Source organism: Pleurodeles waltl, chromosome 1_1 (assembly GCF_031143425.1).
Source record: "Pleurodeles waltl isolate 20211129_DDA chromosome 1_1, aPleWal1.hap1.20221129, whole genome shotgun sequence".
In the NCBI taxonomy this organism is placed as follows: Eukaryota; Metazoa; Chordata; class Amphibia; order Caudata; family Salamandridae; genus Pleurodeles; species Pleurodeles waltl.
The window spans coordinates 298,505,417-298,527,402 of NC_090436.1; positions in this window are offsets into that span (position 1 = coordinate 298,505,417).

The window sequence follows — 21,986 nt, forward strand, 5'->3', positions numbered from 1 at the left end:
ATTAGAGTCAGCATCATCATGCTATGTGTCTCATGGTGTTTGACATACAGCTACACACATTACACACCCCTTACACAGGAAGTATTGCTTGGAAGGGTGTGGGATTGAGTGTTATTGATGTGATTTTGAAAGGTTCATCTCACAAGTTGTACTGCAGTTAAGGCCGTGTCATTGTCACTGTGTGGTTTTAAATTGGTCCTGTGTGGCTCTGGAGTGGCATCTCTTGTTATTTGCATCTGTCATTTGTCCATAGGTGTGCATCCCTTTGGGTCAGGATATCAAACATGACTGCCAGTGTCACACTTCAGTGTCTTCCTGGCCATGTGTCAATGTAGTGGTGTATATGTTGGGTGTCCTACAGGGTTGCTGTGCTGTGTGTAATTACTAGGTTTCTGTAATTACCAAGAAGTAGGCCATTGCCATAACGTTCATCCTGGAAGTGCCGATTGATGGTGCTGTGGCGGAAGATGAATGAATCATATACACTCCCAGGATACTTTGACATGATGTTGGTGAACAATCCACGGTGATCCACAATGGCCTGCACATTGATGGAGTGTGTGTGCTATCTGTTACGGTATAGGTGCTCAGTTGCAGCAGGTGGCACAATCCAGACATGTGTGCAGTCAGTGACACCAAGCACGTGCAAGAAGCCATGAATTTGATAAAACCCCTGTTTGGTCTCCTGCTGCTTCTGCTGTGTGTTGGGGAAGCTAATGTGGCGGGATGTGAGGGAGATGATGGCATCAAGTACCTTGGGAAGGAAGGCAGAGAATGAGGGCTGTGAGATCCCGGCAACCAGGGCATCACTGGTTTGAAAAGAGCCACTTGCCAACATGTGCAGGACAGTTAGCAGCTTGGTCTCCGGTGGAATGATGTGGGGTGTCTGCAAGCTGGGTGCCAACTGTGGCTCAACGTGGTGCAGCAGCTACAGTATGGCTTGCCAGTTTAGTCTGTACCTCTGGATGATGTCATGTTCCCTGAGGCACTGAAGGGTTGTCCTGGTCCTGAATATCCTCTCCTGCCTTCTGCGTTGCCTTTGGGGTCCATGTTGGTGTGGTGGTAGCTGTTGCTCCTGTGCTCTGCGTCTTCATGCATGCTGCATGAGTATCACCTTCATGTCTTCATTTTTGAGCTATGATGTTGCTTGTGTGAGTTTTCCTTAAGTAGTGGTGTGTCTGCCCCATTTTAACACCTGCCCATTTTCTGGCTCCACCTACCAGACGTGCACCATTTTTGCGCGGTTGGATAAATATGGTGCACAGGTGTTTAAGTCATTTTTTGGACGGGAACATCTACCTTGCATCGCATTGACGCAAGTCAGTTTCACGCATCCAGAAAATGGTGCACACTAGGATATTTTGATGTTAGACAGGTCTAGCATCAAAGTATAAATATGGTCTTAAATTTGGGCCGGATTAGCGTAAAAATAAATTACGCTAATCCAGCGCAAAGGTAGTATAAATATGGGCCTTACTGAGTGTCATTTTAGAGCCCATGCTGTTTTAGCAAATTTATTTGAAAATTATATTTAAAATGAATTATATTACCACATTTGTTTAACAATTTTCTTTAGGCGAGTAGGGAACCCGTTAAAAGAGGCCTGGCTTTTTGGCTTCTCTTGCTCACTACAATACAGGGGTAAGATTTACTTCTCAGAAATTTCGAAGCTCAAATTAGCATAGGTGGTATCAAAAACAGATGTTTGTGATGTCATCATGGTATGAGTTCCTTGAAAAAGAAAATCCAGAGCAAAGGTTATATGATGTCACTTCCTATGATGTCATGAAGGTCAAAACGCATGTGATGTCACTTCTGCTACGCCGGCATTTTGATGAATTGACACTCATGTCTGTCTATAAGACTAAGGCCCTCATTACAACCCTGGCGGTCGGTGTTAAAGTGGCGGTAATACCGCCAACAGGCCGGCAGTAAAACAAAATGGGATCATGACCACGGGGGAAACCGCCCACACATACAGCCACTTTATCACTCCGACCGCCATGGCGGTAGCAACAAACACTGCGGCGGTAACCGCCAACAGACAGGCGGAAGTCAATGTACCATCCACCCCATCACAACCCACCCATCCGCCAGCTCTTCTGGGGCGGTACCAACGCCATCAAAAGCACAGCGGAAACAGTACCCAGAAGGGGAACCACTCACCTCTTGATACTCAACGAAGAACCAGGATGCCATGGAGCCTGAGCTCCATGTCCTCCCCATGCTGGTCTACCTCCTCATCTAGGAGGCGGCGGCGACTACGGTGAGTACTGCATCTAGTACACAGGGGAGGGGGGGAGGAAAAAGAGAGTGACACACACACGCAACACGCAACACGCAACACCCCTACCCCCACCGTCACCCACAACACCATACACACAAACACATGCATCAACATTACATTTACACCCTGTAACCTACTGGAAGAACGCAAGGACAAAAGGAATAGAGTCAAATCAGTGATATTTTAAAAATAGTCAGATATACGTAATAATTTTAAAAACACTATTTACAAAAATATACAATATGTACATAAGGCGATACATTGTCTACTCCAAATGTTCGTGGGCCAAAACTCATAGGCCAAGCCCACACTTGACTCCTGCCTCAATACAGGAAGAACACAGCAGGGACATCAGGTCAAAAACACACAGGCACCTCAGGGGGACAGGGAAGGGGGGGTACCTCAGCCGGAAGATGGAACAACACCACTGCTCCTGGAAGGGGCTCCATGCCCACAGCGATGTCCTTGGGAGTACAAAGCCACAGTCTCTCTAGTGGGTGGTTTGCCCACTGCTTGGTCCTGGGAGTGCAAGGCCACAGTCTCTCAAGTTGGTGGTTTGCCCACTGTTTGTTCCTGGAGAGTGCAAAGCCACATTCTCTCAAGTGGGAGGTTTGCCCACTGCTTGCTCTTGGGTAGTGCGAGGCAACAGTCTCTCAACTTGGTGGTTTGCCCACTGCTTGGTCCTGGGGAGTGCAAAGCCACAGTCTCTCAAGTGGGTGGTTTGCCCACTGCTTGGTCCTGGGGAGTGCAAGGCCACAGTCTCTCAAGTGGATGGCTTCTTCCACTGGTCCCGCAGGGGGCTTTGTGCCCAGTCTGCTTCATCCTGCCAAGGATACGGTGAGTGGATGCCTTTCTCCACTGGTTCTGTAGGGGCCTTTGTGCCCAGTCTGCTTCATCCTGCCAAGGATAGAGTCAGTGGATGGCTTTCCCCACTGGTTCTGGAGGGGGCTTTGTGCCCAGTCTGCTTCATCCTGCCAAGGACAGGGTGAGTGGATGCATATCTTCACCAAGGATAGGGTGAGTGGGTGCCTTTCTCCACTGGTTCTGGAGGGGCTTTTTGCCCAGTCTGCTTCATCCTGCCAAGGATAGGGTGAGTGGATGCATATCTCCACTGGTTCTGGAGGGGGCTTTGTGCCCAGTCTGCTTCATCCTGCCAAGGATAGGGTGAGTGGATGGCTTTCTCCACTGGTTCTGTCTGTGGTGTCCCCTCCTGTCCCCGTTGTGGTGCTCCCCTCGCCCTCCATCCCACTGGTGCCCTCACCATTGGTGGATTCGGCCTCCTTGTGGGATACAGCTCACTCCATCGCCGGTGCCCCTGCTCCTCCGCCAGATGATGCTAATGCACACAAGGACAGGGTGACAAAACAAAAATGGGGGGGGAGAGACAGGGGATACACTTGGTCAATGCCAGCAACACCACTACCATTGGCGTACACATCAAACAGGGAGCAGCCCTATGCATTAGGCCATGCACTATCAGTCACTAAGATAGTCACCAGCCCATGGGGTATAATGCCTAACGCCATTAGCTGCACACCTGAAACCCATAGGACCCTGCTCAGTAGTAGATGCCCACTAACACTATTGGGGTTGGAGTGCTTCAGAGCCTGCTCAACAAGGGACCTACCCTGCCATGTTCTCCCTAGCCTAGGGGCACCCACAGCCCACATCCCCCACCCAGGTAAACCTTAACACGCGCACAGTCATGATTCTGAATCTGTACTCACCCCCTTGTGGCTGCTGTGATGCCGTCAAGTGCCCATCCAACTCTGGAAAGGCCCCCACCAGGATGTGGGACATCAGGGGGGTCAGGGCACGACGGGCAACTCTTCCTCGTTGGGAGGCCAGCCCCAGCTGGGCCTCCCCCATCTCCCCTGCCCAGAGGCGCAGGACCTCCCACCATTTGCTGCAGTGGGTGCTCCACCTGTCAAAGATCCCCAGGGTCCGCACCTCCTTGGCGATGGCACGCCAAATACCCTTTTTCTGATGGGCGCTGACCTGCATGGAAAAGACAGCAGAAAAGGGAATTAGTTACCCGTTCAGACCATCACACTCATGACCCACCAGATTCCTCCCATCCTCTGACCCACATACATTGACCACCATACATGCAGCACTCTGGCCAGGATGCCTCAGCCCCCCCTACATCTGGCTTACACACACAGCAATCCATATATTCATGGTCCACGCATCATGCTCACAGTGTACTCAGTGTTTGTCTGGAGGACCGCAGAGTAACGTGTACTGGGGTAGGACCCCATCCACCAGTTTCTCCAACTCCTCCGCAGTGAAGGCAGGGGCCCTTTCCCAAGACACATGAGCCATTGTCGCTTCCAGACACAGGTCACAGAAGCACTTGAAGTGTAGGTCCTCTCCTGTTGAAGGTCAGGTAGCAGGTGAGTGAATAGATAGAAAATGGCAGTCACATCCGCGGCGGTTCGTACTGTCACCGCCGGCATACATCGCCCTTTGCTCCTGGAACCCATAGGTCCCAATGATAACCAATGCGAAGTTGCGCGGCGGTCATGGACCGCCAACTGCAACGCCGCACAACGCCAGCGGAGTAACCTAATTTCCACTTGTCCCTCCTCACAGGTCAGGCAGCCGCCATTTCAGGGGGGCACAGGCCATGACACCTAACTGCATCACAGCAGACATTGGCACAGCAACTGACTCTCGAATTCACATACAGGTTCTGTAAAGGAAAAGATGCATCATTATTTCAATTGATGTGTGAATATGACCCTCTGCTCACTGTTTTCCTCCATAGGCTTCAACCGCTGAGGATGAATATGAGATGGCGACATCCTCCAGTATACAGACCCCTGGTGGACCTTGCAACAATGGAGGACAGACACATTATACTATCATAAGGACTTGATCGGGCCACAATCCAAGAACTGTGTGCCCAATTGGCCTGATGTCAGCTATCCGCCAGCCCACAGGTATCCTCCCTCTAGTGCAGGTCCTGCCAGTGCTCCATTTCCTGGAAAGTGATTCCTTCCAAACAACAGTGCCAATGGCATCAGGGATGTCTCAGCCAATCTTCTCCAACGTGTTGACCAGAGTGTTGTCAGCCCTGCTGAAACACATGCCAGCTACATCGTATTCCCCCAGGTGGAGGATTTGGCCACAGTGAAAGATGACTTTTATGCCCTGAGACATAGCCCCAACATCATTGGTGCCATTGATGGTACACATATAGCATTTGTCCCCACCCCCTGGAGAAATGAACAAGTGTTCAGGAATAGAAAAAGCTATCACTCTATGAATGTGCAGATGGTGTGTTTGGTGGACCAGTACATCTCCCATGTGAATGCCAAGTATCCTGACTCTGTGCATGAGACATTTATCTTGAGGAATAGCAGCATTCCATATGTGATGGGCCAACTCCAGAGGCACCGGGTATGGCTAATAGGTGAGCCCAAGGTCCCCACCCAGTATAAGTTGGTGTCTGGGTATGGGGTTGTCCCTAAGGGTTTGTGTGTGTCTAACAGGTATCCCTCGATATTTGCAGGTGACTCTGGTTATCCCAACCTCTCATGGCTACTGACCCCAGTGAGGAATACCAGGACAAGGGCAGAGGAACGTTACAATGAGACACGTGGGCAAACAAGGAGGATAATTGAAAGAACCTTCGGCCTCTTGAAGGCCAGGTTCCAGTGCCTCCATCTGACAGGTGGATCCCTGTACTAGTCACCCAAGAAGTTGTGCCAGATTATCGTTGCATGTTGCATGTTGCACAACCTGGCCTTGAGAGGCTAGATGCCTTTTCTGCAGCAGGATGAGCCTGGAAATGGTCTTGTGGCAGCTGAGGAGCCTGTGGACAGTGAGGAAGAGGATGCAGAGGAAGAAGATGTGGACAACAGAAGTAATATAATACAGCAGTACTTCCAGTGACACACAGGTAAGACACTGTAACTTCACTTTACATTTTGGTTTTCTGTTGGACATTGTACATGGCAGCCTGATTTCCCTATGTCTATGGCCACTTATTGTACCCTTTGGCATCTCTATTTTCAGATCTCTGTGGCCCACTCTGGCTCCTGGTATGTTTACTGCTGCCCACTAAAGGTCATACCAATGTATATATAACTGTACATATGACTTGCAATGTTTTCAGAGTGTTGTACTAATACATATTTCAATCATTTGACAGACTCAAGATTTGTATTTGTTCCAAGGGTGTTTATTTAAATGCTCATACGTAGAAGGGGATGTGCAATGGGCTTGGGTGATGGTAAAGGAATGTCCAGTTAGAGTCCAGTCTCTTGGGGCCGTACTTATACTCCGTTTGCGCCGAATTTGCGTCGTTTTTTTCGACGCAAATTCGACGCAGAACTAACGCCATATTTATACTCTGGCGTTAGACGCTTCGGGCGCCAAAGTGCCCGGAGTGTGCGTCATTTTTTAGCGTGAACCCCTTCCTTGCGTTAATGATATGCAAGGGAGGCGTTCCCGTCTTAAAAAATGACTCCCAGGCCTTTACGTGGTATTTATACTCCCGGGCAAAAATGACGCCCGGGAGTGGGCGTGGCCAAAAACGGCGCTTTTGCACCGCTTTTTAACGCCTGGGTCAGGGATGGCGTTAAGGGACAAGTGGGCTCAAAATGAGCCCAGAGTGCCCTCCCCTGCCCCCAGGGACCCCCCCTGCCACCCTTGCCCACCCCAGGAGGACACCCAAGGACGGAGGGACCCATCCCATGGACATTAAGGTAAGTTCAGGTAAGTATTTTTTTTTTTTTTTTTTGAGGCATAGGGGGGCCTGATTTGTGCCCCCCTACATGCCACTATGCCCAATGACCATGCCCAGGGGACAGAAGTCCCCTGGGCATGGCCATTGGGCAAGGGGGCATGACTCCTATCTTTACAATGATAGGAGTCATGTTGATGGGGGATGGGCGTCGAAAATAAATGGCGCAAGTCGGGTTACGATGATTTTTTCGACGTAACCTGACTTGCCCCATTTTAAGACGCCCATGCGCCATTTTCCCCCTACGCCGGCGCTGCCTGGTGTACGTGGTTTTTCTCGCGCACACCAGGCAGCGCCGGTCTGCTTGCGCCGGCTAACGCCATTCAATAAATACGGCGCCCGCATGGCGCTTCAGAATGGCGTTAGCCGGCGCAAAACTTTTTGACGCTAAACTGCGTTAGCGCAGTTTAGCGTCAAAAAGTATAAATACGGGCCTTGGTATCACAGGTGCATTGTCCAATGGGGCATGGGAAGGGGAGTAATGGCAGTTCAAGTTGGACGCGGTGACAGAGTGGGACAGAAGGGTGGCAATCAGGAGAGTCCTATTTCCTTGGCAATGTTCTCTGGCTTCTACCTGGATCGCAGGGACCGTTTGTGGGGTGGTTCTCCTTCTACAGGGTGTGGGGTGCTGGTGGCCTGTTGGTCCTGTGGCAGGGCCTCCTGTCCACTAGCGCCAGTGTAGGTGGAGGGCTGTTCTTTGGTGTGGCTAGTGTCAGGGGCCCCTTGTTGTGCCACTGCCTCCCTCATGGTGTTGCCCATGTCAGCCAGCACCCCTGCAATGGTGACCAGGATGGTATAGATATTTTTGCGGTCCTCCCTGATCCCCAGGTACTGTCCCTCCTGCAGCCGCTGGGTCTCCTGCAACTTGTACATTATCTGGCCCATGGTTTCCTGGGAATGGTGGAATGCTCCCAGGATTTTGGTGAGTACCTCCTGGAGAGTCAGTTCCCTGGGCCTGTCTTCCCCCTGTCACACAGCAGTCCTCCCAGTTTCCCTGCAGTCCTGTGCCTCTGTCCCCTGAACTGTGTGCCCACTGCCACTAATCCCCGGTCCCTGATCTCCATGTGGGGTTGCCTGGGGTCCCTGTAGTGGTGGACACACTGCTGATTGACGTGTCCTGGGGACAGTGGCATGGGCCCGCTGGGTGGGTGCTATTCTTGTGTTTCCTGAGGGGGGAGGCTCTGTGGTGGGTTGGGACTGTGGCAGGGTAACCGACTGTCCAGAGGTCCCTGATGGGCCAGGTTGGTCATTGTGATCCAGGCGTGCAGAGCTGCTGTCATCACTGTGGGCCTCCTCTGGGGGGGACTGGATGTTTCTGGCAACTCCTCTCCGGTGACGTTGAGTAGGGGTCCTGTGGGGATGAAAATGCAGTGTTATTGTATCTGCATGTGCATCTTGTGCATGGGTGTGTTTCCCTGTATGGTTGTAATTGCCCTGTCAGCTTTGCCTTGTGTGCGTGGTGATTTTGTGGGCTAGGTGATTCTCTCTAATGGGCATGCTGTGGTGGTGGGTGTCCATGCAGGTCTGTGATGGGGGTCCATGGATTGGTGTTACATGAAGGGCTTGGTTTTAGGATTGGTGGGTTGTGATAGTGGAGTATATGTGAGGTGGTGGAGTGATGGGGGTGAGGGTAGGTGCATGAGTTTGTGATGGCATGGAGGTAGGGTGGGGAATATAGCAGTAACGATTTGACTTACCAGAGTCCAGTCCTCTTGCTCCTCCTGCGAGGCCCTCAGGATGCATTATTGCCAAGACTTGCTCCTCTCATGTTGTCAGTTGCGGAGGAGGCGGTGGGGGACCACCGCCAGTCCTCTGTACAGCTACCTGGTGTCTTGCAACCACGGAATGCACCTTCCCCCATAGGTCGTTCCACCTCTTCCTGATGTCATCCCTTGTTCTGGGGTGCTGTCCCACGGCGTTGACTCTGTCCACGATTCTCCATCATAGCTCCATCTTCTTAGCAACGGACATCGGCTGCACCTGTGATCTGAATAGCTGTGGCTCTACATGTGAGAAGGTAGCCTATTTCTAGCATTGTTACCCCCACTTTTAGCCTGTTTGTGAGTATATGTCAGTGTGTTTTTACTCTCTCACTGGGATCCTGCTAGCCAGGACCCCAGTGCTCATAGTGAAAACCCTATTTGTCAGTGTGTTTTATCTGTCTTACTGGGACCCTGCTATCCAGGACCCCAGTGCTCATAGTTTGTGGCCTCAATGTGAATACCTGTGTGGTGCCTAACTGTGTAACTGAGGCTCTGCTAATCAGAACCTCAGTGCTTATGCTCTCTCTGGCTTTTAATTTGTCACTATAGGCTAGTGACCACTTTTACCAATTTTAATTGGCATACTGGAACACCCTTATAATTCCCTAGTATATGGTATCTAGGTACCCAGGGTTTGGGGGTTCCAAGAGATCTGTATGGGCTACAGCATTTCTTTTGCCACCCATAGGGACCTCAGACAAACCTTTACACAGGACTGCCAATGCAGCCTGAGTGAAATAACGCACATGTTATTTCACAGCCATTTTCACTGCACTTAAGTACCTTATAAGTCACCTATATGTCCAACCTTCACTTGCTGAAGGTTAGGTGCAAAGTTACTAAGTGTGAGGGCACCCTTGCACTAGCAAAGGTGCCCCCACATAGTTCAGAGCCATTTCCCCAGACTTTGTGAGTGCAGGGATACCATTACACGCTTGCACTACATATAGGTTAATACCTATATGTAGCTTCACAATGTTAACTCTGAATATGGCCATGTAACATGTCTAGATCATGGAATTGTCCCCCCATGCCAAATGTGGTATTGGGGAGCCAATTCCATGCCTCCCCGGGGCTCCACTATGGACCACGGGTACTGCCAAACCAGCTCTCTGGGGTTTTCTCTGCAGCTACCACTGCTGCCAACCCAAAGACAGGGTTCTGCCCTCCTGGGGTCTGGGCAGCCCAGTCCCAGGAAGGCAGAACAAAGCCTTTCCTCTGAGAGCAGGGTGTTACACCTTCTCTCTTTGGAAATAGGTGTTAAAGGCTGCCGAAGGGTAGCCTCTCCCAGCCTCTAGAAATGCTTTGAAGGGCACAGATGGTGCCCTCCTTGCATAAGCCAGTCTACACAAGTTTAGGCAGCCCCCAGTCCCTGCTCTGGTGTGAAACTGCACAAAGGAAAGGGGAGTGACCACTCTCCTGTCCATCACCACCACAGGGGTGGTGCCCAGAGCTCCTCCAGTGTCCCAGACCTCTGCCATCTTGTTTCCAGAGGTGTGAGGGCACTCTGGAGGCCTCTGAGGGGCCAGTACTAGCGGGTGACGTCAGAGACCCCTCCTGATAGGTGCTTACCTGACTGGGTGGCCAATCCTCCTCTGAGGGCTATTTAGGGCCTCTCCAGTGGGCTTCTCTTCAAATAACGAATGCAAGAGCTCACCAGAGTTCCTCTGCATCTCCCTCTTTGACTTCTGCCAAGGATCGACTGCTGACTGCTCCAGGACGCCTGCAAAACTGCAACAAAGTAGCAAGAAGACTACCAGCGACATTGTAGCACCTAATCCTGCCGGCTTTCTCAACTGTTCCTGGTGGAGCATGCTCTGGGGGCCGCCTACCTTCACCCTGCACTGGAAGCCATGAAGAAATTTCACATGGGTCGACGGAATTTTCCCCCTGCTTTAGCAGGTACCAAACTTCAGCTTTACCGGTACTCTGGGACCCCTCTCATCCTGACGAGCGTGGCCCCTGGAACACAGGTGGTGGACCCAAGTGACCCAGATTGTCCAGTGGTCCAACTGTCCAAATTTGGAGGAGGTAAGTCCTTACCTCCCCTCTCCAGACAGTAATCCTGTGCACCTGGTGAACTGCAACTACAAGGGCTTCTGCACAAAGGAGAAGTTCCAAGCACCTTTCGTTGTTGCAGAATCTTCAGCTTCTTCCATCCAGAAGCAGCCATTTTGCACCTTCATCCGGGGTTTAGTGGACTCCTGCCCCCCGGACACTTTCGCACTCTTGGACTCCCAGCGACCCTCTACACACTACACTAGCCTAGGGGTCCATTTGTGCTTCGCATTCCACTTTCCACTTTCTTAGTATATGGTTTGCGTTGCCCCTAGGCCTATTGCATCCTATTGTATTCTACAGTGTATGCACTACTTGCTGACTGTTTTACCTACTTGATTTTGATTTGTGTGTATATTTTGTGTATTTTACCTACCTCCTAAGAGAGTATATCCTCTGAGATATTTTTGGCACGTTTTCACTAAAATAAAGTACCTTTATTTTTGGTAACCCTGAGCATTGTCTTTCTTATGATATAGTACCTATATGATATAAGTGGTATAGTAGGAGCTTTGCATGTCTCCAGTTTCAGCCTTGGCTGCTCTGCTATAGCTACCTCTATCAGCCTAAGCTGCTAGAACACTACTACTCTACTAATAAGGGATAACTGGACCTGGCACAAGGTGTACGTACCACTGGTACCCACTATAAGCCAGGTCAGCCTCCTACATTGGTGCTGCAGCGGTGGGATAAGTACTTGTAACTGCTTTACCACTTTGTTGTTGGTGTTTTTCTTAAGAAAACCATATTCTAAATACTTAGAAATATACACAAGTAACCTTAACCATCTTACGTTCTCTCTAAAAACTTTGTGAAAAGTTTCAGAAAAGTTTGAAAAAGTTTTTCTCTTTTCTTTAAAAGTTTTCTAAACTTTTTCTCTCTCCCCTAACCTCTTTCTTTCCACTATGTCTGTGGTAGAGGCCACTCCCATAGTTGTGAATACAACTTAGGAGAATCTCATCTTTAAAAGTTTGAGGGGTCTCTGTATAGATGGGAGTTTAGGGATTGGTCGGAACCCTACCAAAGATCTCCTTCTTAGCCTTCTCCTTGAAAGGGACCAGAATCAGACTGGTCAAACCCAGGATCAGGAGGTAGAGCAGAGGGGTAGCCAAGTAGAATCAGGGGAGGGCCCTGAGGACTCTGGGGAGGGTACTTCTAAAGACCTTTCAGTTATCATGCCACCTCGTGAAGCTGGTAGTGGGAGGGGGTCACACATCAGTAGGGCACCTTTCACTCCAAAATGCCAGGTCACTTGGGTTCAGGTAGTTAGAGAAAGGTCCACTTCTGCTAATTCTCACATTACCTCTGTGCCAGAGAATTCCCAAATCTCCAACCCTGAGGATAACACTCTCGACAGGGAACTCAGAAAGCTGAGGCTGGAAGAGGCCACACTGAAGCTAAGACAGCAGCAGTTGGCCTTAGACAGGGAATCCCTAGATGTAGAGAGGGAAAGACAGAAGTTGGGGGTTAGTTCCCCATAGTGGCAGCAGCAGCAATCTTGATAGTCATCCTGTTAGAGAAACAGATTCAAGAAACCTGCGCAAGATTGTCCCCCTTACAAGGAGGGGAATGACATAAACAAGTGCTTTTCTGCACTTGAGAGGGCCTGTATGGTACAGTTGGTCCCTCAAAGTAAGTGGGCTGCTATATTGTGGCTATCGTTCACTGGCAAAGGTAGGGATAGACTCCTTACTGTCAAGGAGAGTGATGCCAACAACTACAAAGTTTTGAAAGATGCACTCTTAGATGGATTTGGCATAACCTCTGAACAATACATGATAAAGTTCAGAGATACCAGAAAAGAGTCCTCTCAAGACTGGACAGACTTTGTAGACTGTTCAGTAAAGGCCTTGGAGGGGTGGTTATATGGCAGTACGGTGACTGACTATGTAAGCCTATATAATCTCATTTTGAGAGAGCATATTTTGAATAATTGTGTGTCTGACTTGTTGCATCAATACTTGGTAGACTCAGATCTGACATCTCCCCAAGAATTGGGAAAGAAGGCAGACAAATGGGTCAGAACAAGAGTGAGCAGGAAATCTCGTACAGGGGATGACAAGGATGGCAAGAAGAAAGCTGGTGAAAAATCGCAGGATATGCATGGGGATAAAGGTAATAACAAAGATCCTTCTTCACATCCTAAACACTCTTCAGGGGGTGGGGATACATCATCTTCTTCCTCTTCTTCACAATCCACACACACTAAAAAGCCTTGGTGCTACGTGTGTAAAAATAAAGGCCATTGGCCAGGGGATAAGTCCTGCCCAGGTAAAGCCCCGGAGCCTACCACCACTAATACATCAAACTCTAGTGGCCCTAGCAGTAGTGATAATAGTGGTGGGACTGCTGGCAACAGTCAAAATAAGGGTGGAGTTGTGTTCACTTTTGGGTCCATAATAGAAACTGGGGTAGTCAGTCCCAAGACAGTTTCTGTCACATCTGGTGGCAATGGTATTGCCACACTGGCTGCTTGTCCCCTTACAATGGATACGTTCAGGCAGTCAGTTTTAATAAATGATGTTGAGGCCCAGGCCTACAGGGACACAGGTGCCAGTATTACTTTGCTGACTGAGAACCTAATGTCTCCTGCACAACACCTCATTGGACAACAGTACAGTATTATTGATGTCCATAACTCCACTCAGTTCCTCCCCTTAGCTTATAGTTCAGTTTAGTTGGGGTGGAGTTACTGGCCCTAAGCAGGTGGTGGTATCACCTAGCTTACCTTTAAATAATGTCTTAGGGAATGACCTAGAGGCCTCTGGTTGGGCTGAGGTAGAGTTTAGCACCCATGCATTCATGCTGGGTGTCCCTGAGGAATTGCTTCCTCTCATTTCAGCTGAAATGAAAAAGCAAAGGAGGGAAAAATGCCTGAAATCTCATGATCCTTCTCCAACAACAGGTGAAAAGGGCATCAAAGTATCCCCTATCCACCCTGCCACTAAGGATGCCAGTCCTGTGTTTGGGAGAAACCTCTCCTGGGGAGCACTCTGTACCAAGGGAACCATCAGCTACCACAGCTGTACTCCCTGAGGTAAAAGTACCTCTCCGTGGGATAACTAATCCTGATGTGAAAAGTTGCACCATTTTAGTTAAGATGGAGCATGCCTCCAACCCTCCCAGAGAAACTTTAGTGGCGCAGCCCCGCACTGCCTCAAAACACTTAGGACAGCAGCCCTGCCCTGCTCCAACTCAAGAGAAACAGCAACCCTGCTCTCTTACAGCCATGTGGACAAACATTTTGCCCAGCTATGGCTTTATTGAGACAGCATCCCTGTCTGACATTCTTTTCACTTGATATAGGCCCAGTGGACCAATCCCACTGCTCTAAACTAAAACTCACTAATAGGAACTCTGAGAACATAACCTCACATTGTTGGTTAGCTAAAAAACTCCAAACAGGGTGGTTCACATCCCCACAGAGAAGTACTACAGTATATATACAGTGGATTATAAAGGGAGTAACCAATCTATTGCAGAGCTACTCTCCACTTATCGCCACTTAGACAATAAAGACTCAACTGGCCAAGGTTAGCCTTATTGTCCTTCATTTGGGGGGTGGTGAGAAGGTAGCCTCTTTCTAGCATTGTTACTCCCACTTTTAGCCTGTTTGTGAGTATATGTCAGTGTGTTTTTACTGTCTCACTGGGATCCTGCTAGCCAGGACCCCAGTGCTCATAGTGAAAACCCTATTTGCCAGTGTGTTTTATCTGTCTAACTGGGACCCTGCTAGCCAGGACCCCAGTGCTCATAGTTTGTGGCCTCGATGTGTACACCTGTGTAGTGCCTAACTGTGTAACTGAGGCTCTGCTAATCAGAACCTCAGTGCTTATGCTCTCTCTGCCTTTAAATTTGTCACTATAGGCTAGTGACCACTTTTACCAATTTCAATTGGCATACTGCAACACCCTTATAATTCCCTAATATATGGTACCTAGGTACCCAGGGTATTTTGGGGTTCCAAGAGATCGCTATGGGCTGCAGCATTTCTTTTGCCACCCATAGGGAGCTCAGACAATTCTTACACAGGACTGCCACTGCAGCCTGAGTGAAATAACACACACATTATTTGACTGCCATTTTCACTGCACTTAAGTAACTTATACGTCACCTATATGTCCAACCTTCACTTGCTGAAGGTTAGGTGCAAAGTTACTAAGTGTGAGGGCACCCTTGCACTAGCAAAGGTGCCCCCACATAGTTCAGAGCCATTTCCCCAGACTTTTGTGAGTGCGGAGACACCATTACACGCGTGCACTACACATAGGTCAATACCTATATGTAGCTTTACAATGGTAACTCCGAATATGGCCATGTAACATGTCTAAGATCATGGAATTCCCCCCCCATGCCAAATATGGTATTGGGGAGCCAATTCCATGCATCCCCGGGGCTCCACTATGGACCACGGGTACTGCCAAACCAGCTCTCTGGGGTTTTCTCTGCCAACCCACAGACAGGGTTCTGCCCTCCTGGGGTCTGGGCAGCCCAGTCCCAGGAAGGCAGAACAAAGCCTTTCCTCTGAGAGCAGGGTGTTACACCCTCTCTCTTTGGAAATAGGTGTTAAAGGCTGGGGAGGGGTAGCCTCTCCCAGCCTCTGGAAATGCTTTGAAGGGCACAGATGTTTCCCTCCTTGCATAACCCAGTCTACACAAGTTTAGGGAACCCCCCAGTCCCTGCTCTGGTGCGAAACTGGACAAAGGAAAGGGGAGTGACCACTCCCTTGTCCATCACCACCCCATGGGTGGTGCCCAGAGCTCCTCCAGTGTCCCAGACCTCTGCCATCTTGTTTCCAGAGGTGTGAGGGCACTCTGGAGGCCTCTGAGTGGTCAGTGCTAGCAGGTGACGTCAGAGACCCCTCCTGATAGGTGCTCACCTGACTAGGTGGCCAATACTCCTCTGAGGGCTATTTAGGGTCTCTCCAGTGGGCTTTTCCTCAGATAACGACTTGCAAGAATTCACCAGAGTTCCTCTGCACCTCTCTCTTCGACTTCTGCCAAGGATCGACCACTGACTGCTCCAGGACGCCTGCAAAACTGCAACAAAGTAGCCAGAAGACTACCAGCAACATTGTTGCACCTAATCTTGCCGGCTTTCTCGACTGTTTCCTAGTGGTGCATGCTCTGGGGGCTGCCTGCCTTCACCTTGCACTGGAAGCCACAAAGAAATCTCCAGTGGGTCAACAGAATCTTCCCCCTGCTTCAGCAGGTACCAAACTTCAGCTTCACCAGAACTCTGGGATCCCTCTCATCCTGACGAGCATGGCCCCCGGAACACAGGTGGTGGACCGAAGTGAACCAGACTGTCCAGTGGTCCAACTGTCCAAATTTGGAGGAGGTAAGTCCTTGCCTCCCCTCTCCAGACAGTAATCCTGTGCACCATGTGAACTGCAGCTACAAGGGCTTCTGTGCACATTTCCAGGAAATCCTGCATGCAGAGCCGAGCCTAGGTCCCCAGCACTGTGTCCTGCGATGCTCAGCTCTCTGAGTCGATCTCCGGTGTCGTTGGACCTCCTTTTGCAGTGTTGAGATGACCAACAGACTTCTTTAACCGGTGTTCAAGGACTTCTGTGTGTGCTTCCTGCTTGTGCGTAGGCTCTCTACGTTGCTGAGGGCCCCCTCTGTCTCCTCTCCCAAGTGGCGACATACTGGTCCTTCCTGGGCCCGGGCAGCACCCTTTTTCTTTAACCGCGACTCTTGCAGCTAGAAAGGCTTGTTTGCAGTATTTCGCCAAGGAAACAACTCTGCATCCTCCAGCAGCCGTGGGACATCTTCTGCACAAAGGTTGAAGTTCCTATCACCTTTCGTTGTTGCAGAATCTTCAGCTTCTTCCATCTGGAGACAGCCATTTTGCACCTTCATCTGAGGTTTAGTGGGTTCCTGCCCCCCCCCCCCGGACACTTTCATGTCTCTTGGACTTGGTCCCCTTCTTCTGCAGGTCCTTAGGTCCAGGAATCCGTCTTCAGTGCTTTGCAGTCTGTTGTGGTCTTTGCAAAATCCCTTATCACGACTTTAGTGTGTTTCTGGGGAAATAGTAGTACTTTACTCCTACATTCCAGGGTCTTGGGGTGGGGTATCTTGGACACCCTTAGTGTTTTCTTGCACTCCCAGTGACCCTCTACACACTACACTAGCCTAGGGGTCCATTTGTGGTTTGCATTCCCCTTTCTTAGTATATGGTTTGTGTTGCCCTTAGGCCTATTGCATCCTGTTGTATTCTACAGTGTTTGCACTACTTTCTGACTGTTTTACATACCTGATTTTGGTTTGTGTGTATCTTTTGTATATTTTACTTACCTCCTAAGGGAGTATATCCTCTGAGATATTTTTGGCACATTGTCACTAAAATAAAGTACCTTTATTTTTGTTAACTCTGAGCATTGTCTTTCTTATAATATAGTACCTATATGATATAAGTGGCATAGTAGGAGCTTTGCATGTCTCCTAGTTCAGCCTTGGCTGCTCTGCTATAGCTACCTCTATCAGCTTAAGCTGCTAGATCACTACTACTCTACTAATAAGGGATAACTGGACCTGGCACAAGGTGTAAGTACGATTGGTACCCACTATAAGCCAGGCCAGCCTCCTACACTACCCGGATGATTTCCTCCACCATGACCCTTAGCTCCTCCTCTGAAAACCTGGGGTGTCTTTGGGGCGCCATGGATGTGGTGTGAGTTATATGTGTGAGTATGTGTGGGGTAATGTGTGGGGTGATGTGTTGTGGTGTGTGCTGTGAGGTGTGTGGATGGTGTATGCGTGATTGTGTTCTGTGACTCAGATTGGGTGGGTACTCCTGGCTTGTGTCTCTCTGTGTTGGAAATCTTTTTTTTTATTGAAAGGGTTGTGGGTAATGTGGGTGGGTGTTTTATAGTGGTCTGTGTGTGTGTAGTTTGAATTGTCCAATGTGGTGGTGTTTTGTAAATGTGTGGGTATTTTGAGCGCGGCGGTGTGTTCCGCCAATGGTTTACTGCGGTTGAAATACCTCTGTACTGATTCGTTGGTCCTGATACTGTGGGAGTATTCCTATTGGCGTAACAATGTGGGTTTTTCTACTGCCAATTTATCAATGACATTTGGTCTGGCGGAGTTGTGTGGGTGTCTGTATAGTGGCAGATTTCTCAGTGTGGGTCATAATACCAGTAGTGGAATACCGCCGCAGTCACGGTATGTTGGTGGCCGTCAGCATGGCGGTAGGCGGCATTTACCGCCAGGGTTGTAATGAGGGCCTACATCTTGCTAAGAAGTTTAACATCACATCTGGGCTGACATGCTGATGGTTCCAAAGCTGCCTTTTTAGGTCATGTTAAGTTGCTAGAGCTTTAAATGGGGACATAACATATATATTGACAATTCTGTTTTTGGTCTGTGCCGCATTATACATATTTGTCAAAGTGCAAGGATCACAACCTTATTCAGCATTACACGGCGTAGCTTGGTCAATAAGATTGGGTTGGTGTGACCTTCTCATTTCCCAACAATGACGCTAGCATGTAATGTTAAAATGCTTTATAGGGCCAGCAAGGCGCATGAGAGGGGCTTAAGAGTCAGCAGAAACAGAGCGGAATGCGTACTGTTAAGGTACTTAAGGGCATATTTACCAGCCCCTAGTGTCATTTTTTGGGACTCTCCAATGGCACTGTGCACTGCACCATATTTACAAGGCCTGCGTTAAGCCACTTTTTGTGGCTTAACATGACCTTGTAAATATGCCCACTTTACACGCAGCACTTGCGTGGCAGGGGCGTACAATGGCTGTTGCTGTGCAGCAGACATAGAAAGAGCAAATCACAATTGAAGAATGTTTTTGTGCAGGAAGTTGTCCCTTTCTGAACAAAAACAATCTCCCCTGCAACGCGGGCATCCTTGCACCATGGCGCAAGGGTGGCTGCATTGGCCCTAGGCAGCTAATTTATAGCCTGCGCCGAGGGAAACACAGGGATCTGCCATATTCTTGTAAATAAGGCACATCCCTGTGTTTTAGAACTGACGCGGCATTGCCAATTTTAGTGCAGCACCGCGCTGTGCCATTTCTTTGTAAATATGCCCCTAATTGAGAGAAAGCTCATTTTTGCAAAATAATTAACATTTTTAAGCCTTTCCAAACAGACAGAGGGAGTGTGTGTGTTTGTGTATTTTTGTCGGATTGTGTAAAAATTCCTGTTGAAATCCGACAGACACCTCACCATACCGGACTGAAAACTCCTGTACCCAACTATTTATCACAAAATACAGTTATTGGGGGGGTGTAACACCCCACAAACCCCCTCTAAAGCTACGCCCCTGAATAAGCATTTACACTGTACAATAAAGTAATGCCACTATATGGGTTCTCACATTTCCAAAGGTAGGTAATTTTTTGTCTCCAGTCACATTCATACCCAAGGTGCAAAACTTTATTGAATTGAAAATAGAAAATTTAAAGTTCTTGGAATGTGCTTCCCTGTTTGCAATACCGTAAAACTACTCCACCAAGTGACTCGGCAAACGTTAAAGCACTGATTAGGTACAATACCATGCTGACGTACCTCTGAAGATTTATCTGTGATAAGGTTGTTTATTTGTATTTTTTTTGCTTTAGAAAAATGTATCTTTGATGCCGTAGGTCTACAATTGAATTCCTTCTCCCACTCACACCTATTTTCTGCTCTACCTGCTCCATTCAATCCCACCTGATACTGGACCAAACTGCCAGTAAGCTTCACGTGTTTTTTTAAAATCATTTTGACCTCGTAGCCACTCGTTCATTATTTTTCTTAATGAGACAGAAACTCAACGAAAACAATCGAGGCTGAATGAAAACCATCCCAGTTGCCTCATAACGCCCCAAAGGGAACATTTCGAACATTTTAAATCAAACAATTGTAGAAATGTTCTGCACCTGTCCGCTTCTCCCTCGTTAAAAATAGTAGTGTTTGCACAGCAGAGCACTGAGACAAGGCTATGACAAACATGAAATACGCAGGGCCATATTTATACTCCGTTTGCGCCGAAATTGCGTCGTTTTTTTTGACGCAATTTCGACGCAAAACTAACGCCAACTAACGCCATATTTATACTATGGCGTTAGAGGCGAATAGCGCCAAAGTTCCCGGAATGTGCGTCATTTTTTAGCGTGAACCCCTTCCTTGCGTTAATGATATGCAAGGGAGGCGTTCCCGTCTAAAAAATGACTCCCAGGCCTTTACGTGGTATTTATACTCCCGGGCAAAAGAGACGCCCGGGAGTTGGCGTGGCTAAAAACGGCGCATTTGCGCCACTTTTTAACGCCTGCTCAGGGCAGGCGTTAAGGGGCCTGTGGGCTCAAAATGAGCCCACAGGTGCCCTCCCATGCCCCCAGGGACCCCCCCTGCCACCCTTGCCCACCCCAGGAGGACCCCCAAGGATGGAGGGACCCACCCCAGGGACATTCAGGTAAGTTCAGGTAAGTATAATTTTTTTTGGTGGCATAGGGGGGCCTTATTTGTGCCCCCCTACATGCCACTATGCCCAATGACCATGCCCAGGGGACATAAGTCCCCTGGGCATGGCCATTGGGCAAGGGGGCATGACTCCTATCTTTACAATGATAGGAGTCATGTTGATGGGGGATGGGCGTCGTTAAAAAATGGCGCAAGTCGGGTTAAGACGATTTTTTCGACGTAACCTGACTTGCCCCATTTTAAGACGCCCATGCGCCATTTTCCCCCTACGCCGGCGCTGTCTGGTCTACGTGGTTTTTTCCCACGCAAACCAGGCAGCGCCGGTCTGATTGCGCCGTCTAACGCCATTCCATAAATACGGCGCCCGCATGGCGCTTCAGAATGGCGTTAGACGGCGCAAAACTTTTTGACGCTAAACTGCGTTAGCGCAGTTTAGCGTCAAAAAGTATAAATATGGGCCGCAGTCTTACCCAGGGTTGTGCCTTGCTCAAAGGGGGCGCCTGTCACATGGGTTTGGTCGGGTTCTTTTTATGGTTGCCAGCAATAATGTTCAGATTTTAACACAATGTAAGAGTTTTGTTCATTTTAAATTGTTTAATTGCACACTGTCGTAGACAGTGACCACTTTAGCTGCTTGTACTGTTCAAGTATTTGTCCTCAAGCAAAATGATACTTCCCACAATAGTAATACGGGTCTCAGGCACTTTTGTTGACGCCTGGGTAATACACAGAACTGTAGAAGCAACAATGGATTGTTTTCCACCGAGAGGGTCAAACCCATGTACAGCGTCATGGTGTGCATTATCTCACTTGACTCTCCTTAACAAGCCATCACACATACCATCTGTGGATGGGACGGGGGTCTGGTATGATCGAGGTAATATATTCCCTCCCTGGAAAATTGGACCCTCCTGGTATACTTCGGAGCACCGATGTACTCATTCCTAAAGGTATTGAAACGATACCTGCTGCCCGGCCAGCGTCCCCTACGTCTCTCAAAGCTTCTCTCACTCCTTCCTTTGTAAAACATTAAGAACAAAATTGCACAATGTCCTTATGCCTCTCCACCCTCCGAGACCTTCGTAGCACCCTACAGTTCCAAATATTTAAAAAGTAACCTAGGTGCCCCAGGGGGGCAGAAGCCACTGGACACCAGGGATTCTTTTTTTTTCATACTTATGCAAAAGGGGAGCGGCCCATTGGGCAAGAGCCGCTCCCTGGGTGGGGGCAAAATATTTTTAGGCCATTACTGCACCCCCTGGGGCAGATCGGCCTAATATAATTAGGTGGATCTGCTCCCAGAGGGGGCAGAACACCCCTAGACACCAGGGATACATTTTTTATTTATATGTGGGGAGCGACCCCTTAGGCAAGGGTCGCTCCCGGGGGGGATTATTTTTAGGCCATATCTCGCCCGCTCTGGGGGCAGATCGGCCTAATATAAATAGGCCGATCTGACCCCGGGGGGGCAGAAACCACTAGACACAAGGGAATTTTTTTATACTTACGCAGAACAGGAGCGGCCCCTTGTGCAAGGGCCGCTCCCCAGGAGGGGGGCAAAATATTTTTAGCCATTTTCTGCCCCCCCTGGAGGCAGATTGGCCTGATATAATTAGGCTGATCTGACCACGGGGGGGCAGAAACCACTAGACACAAGGGAATTTTTTTATACTTACGCAGAACGTGAGCGGCCCCTTGTGC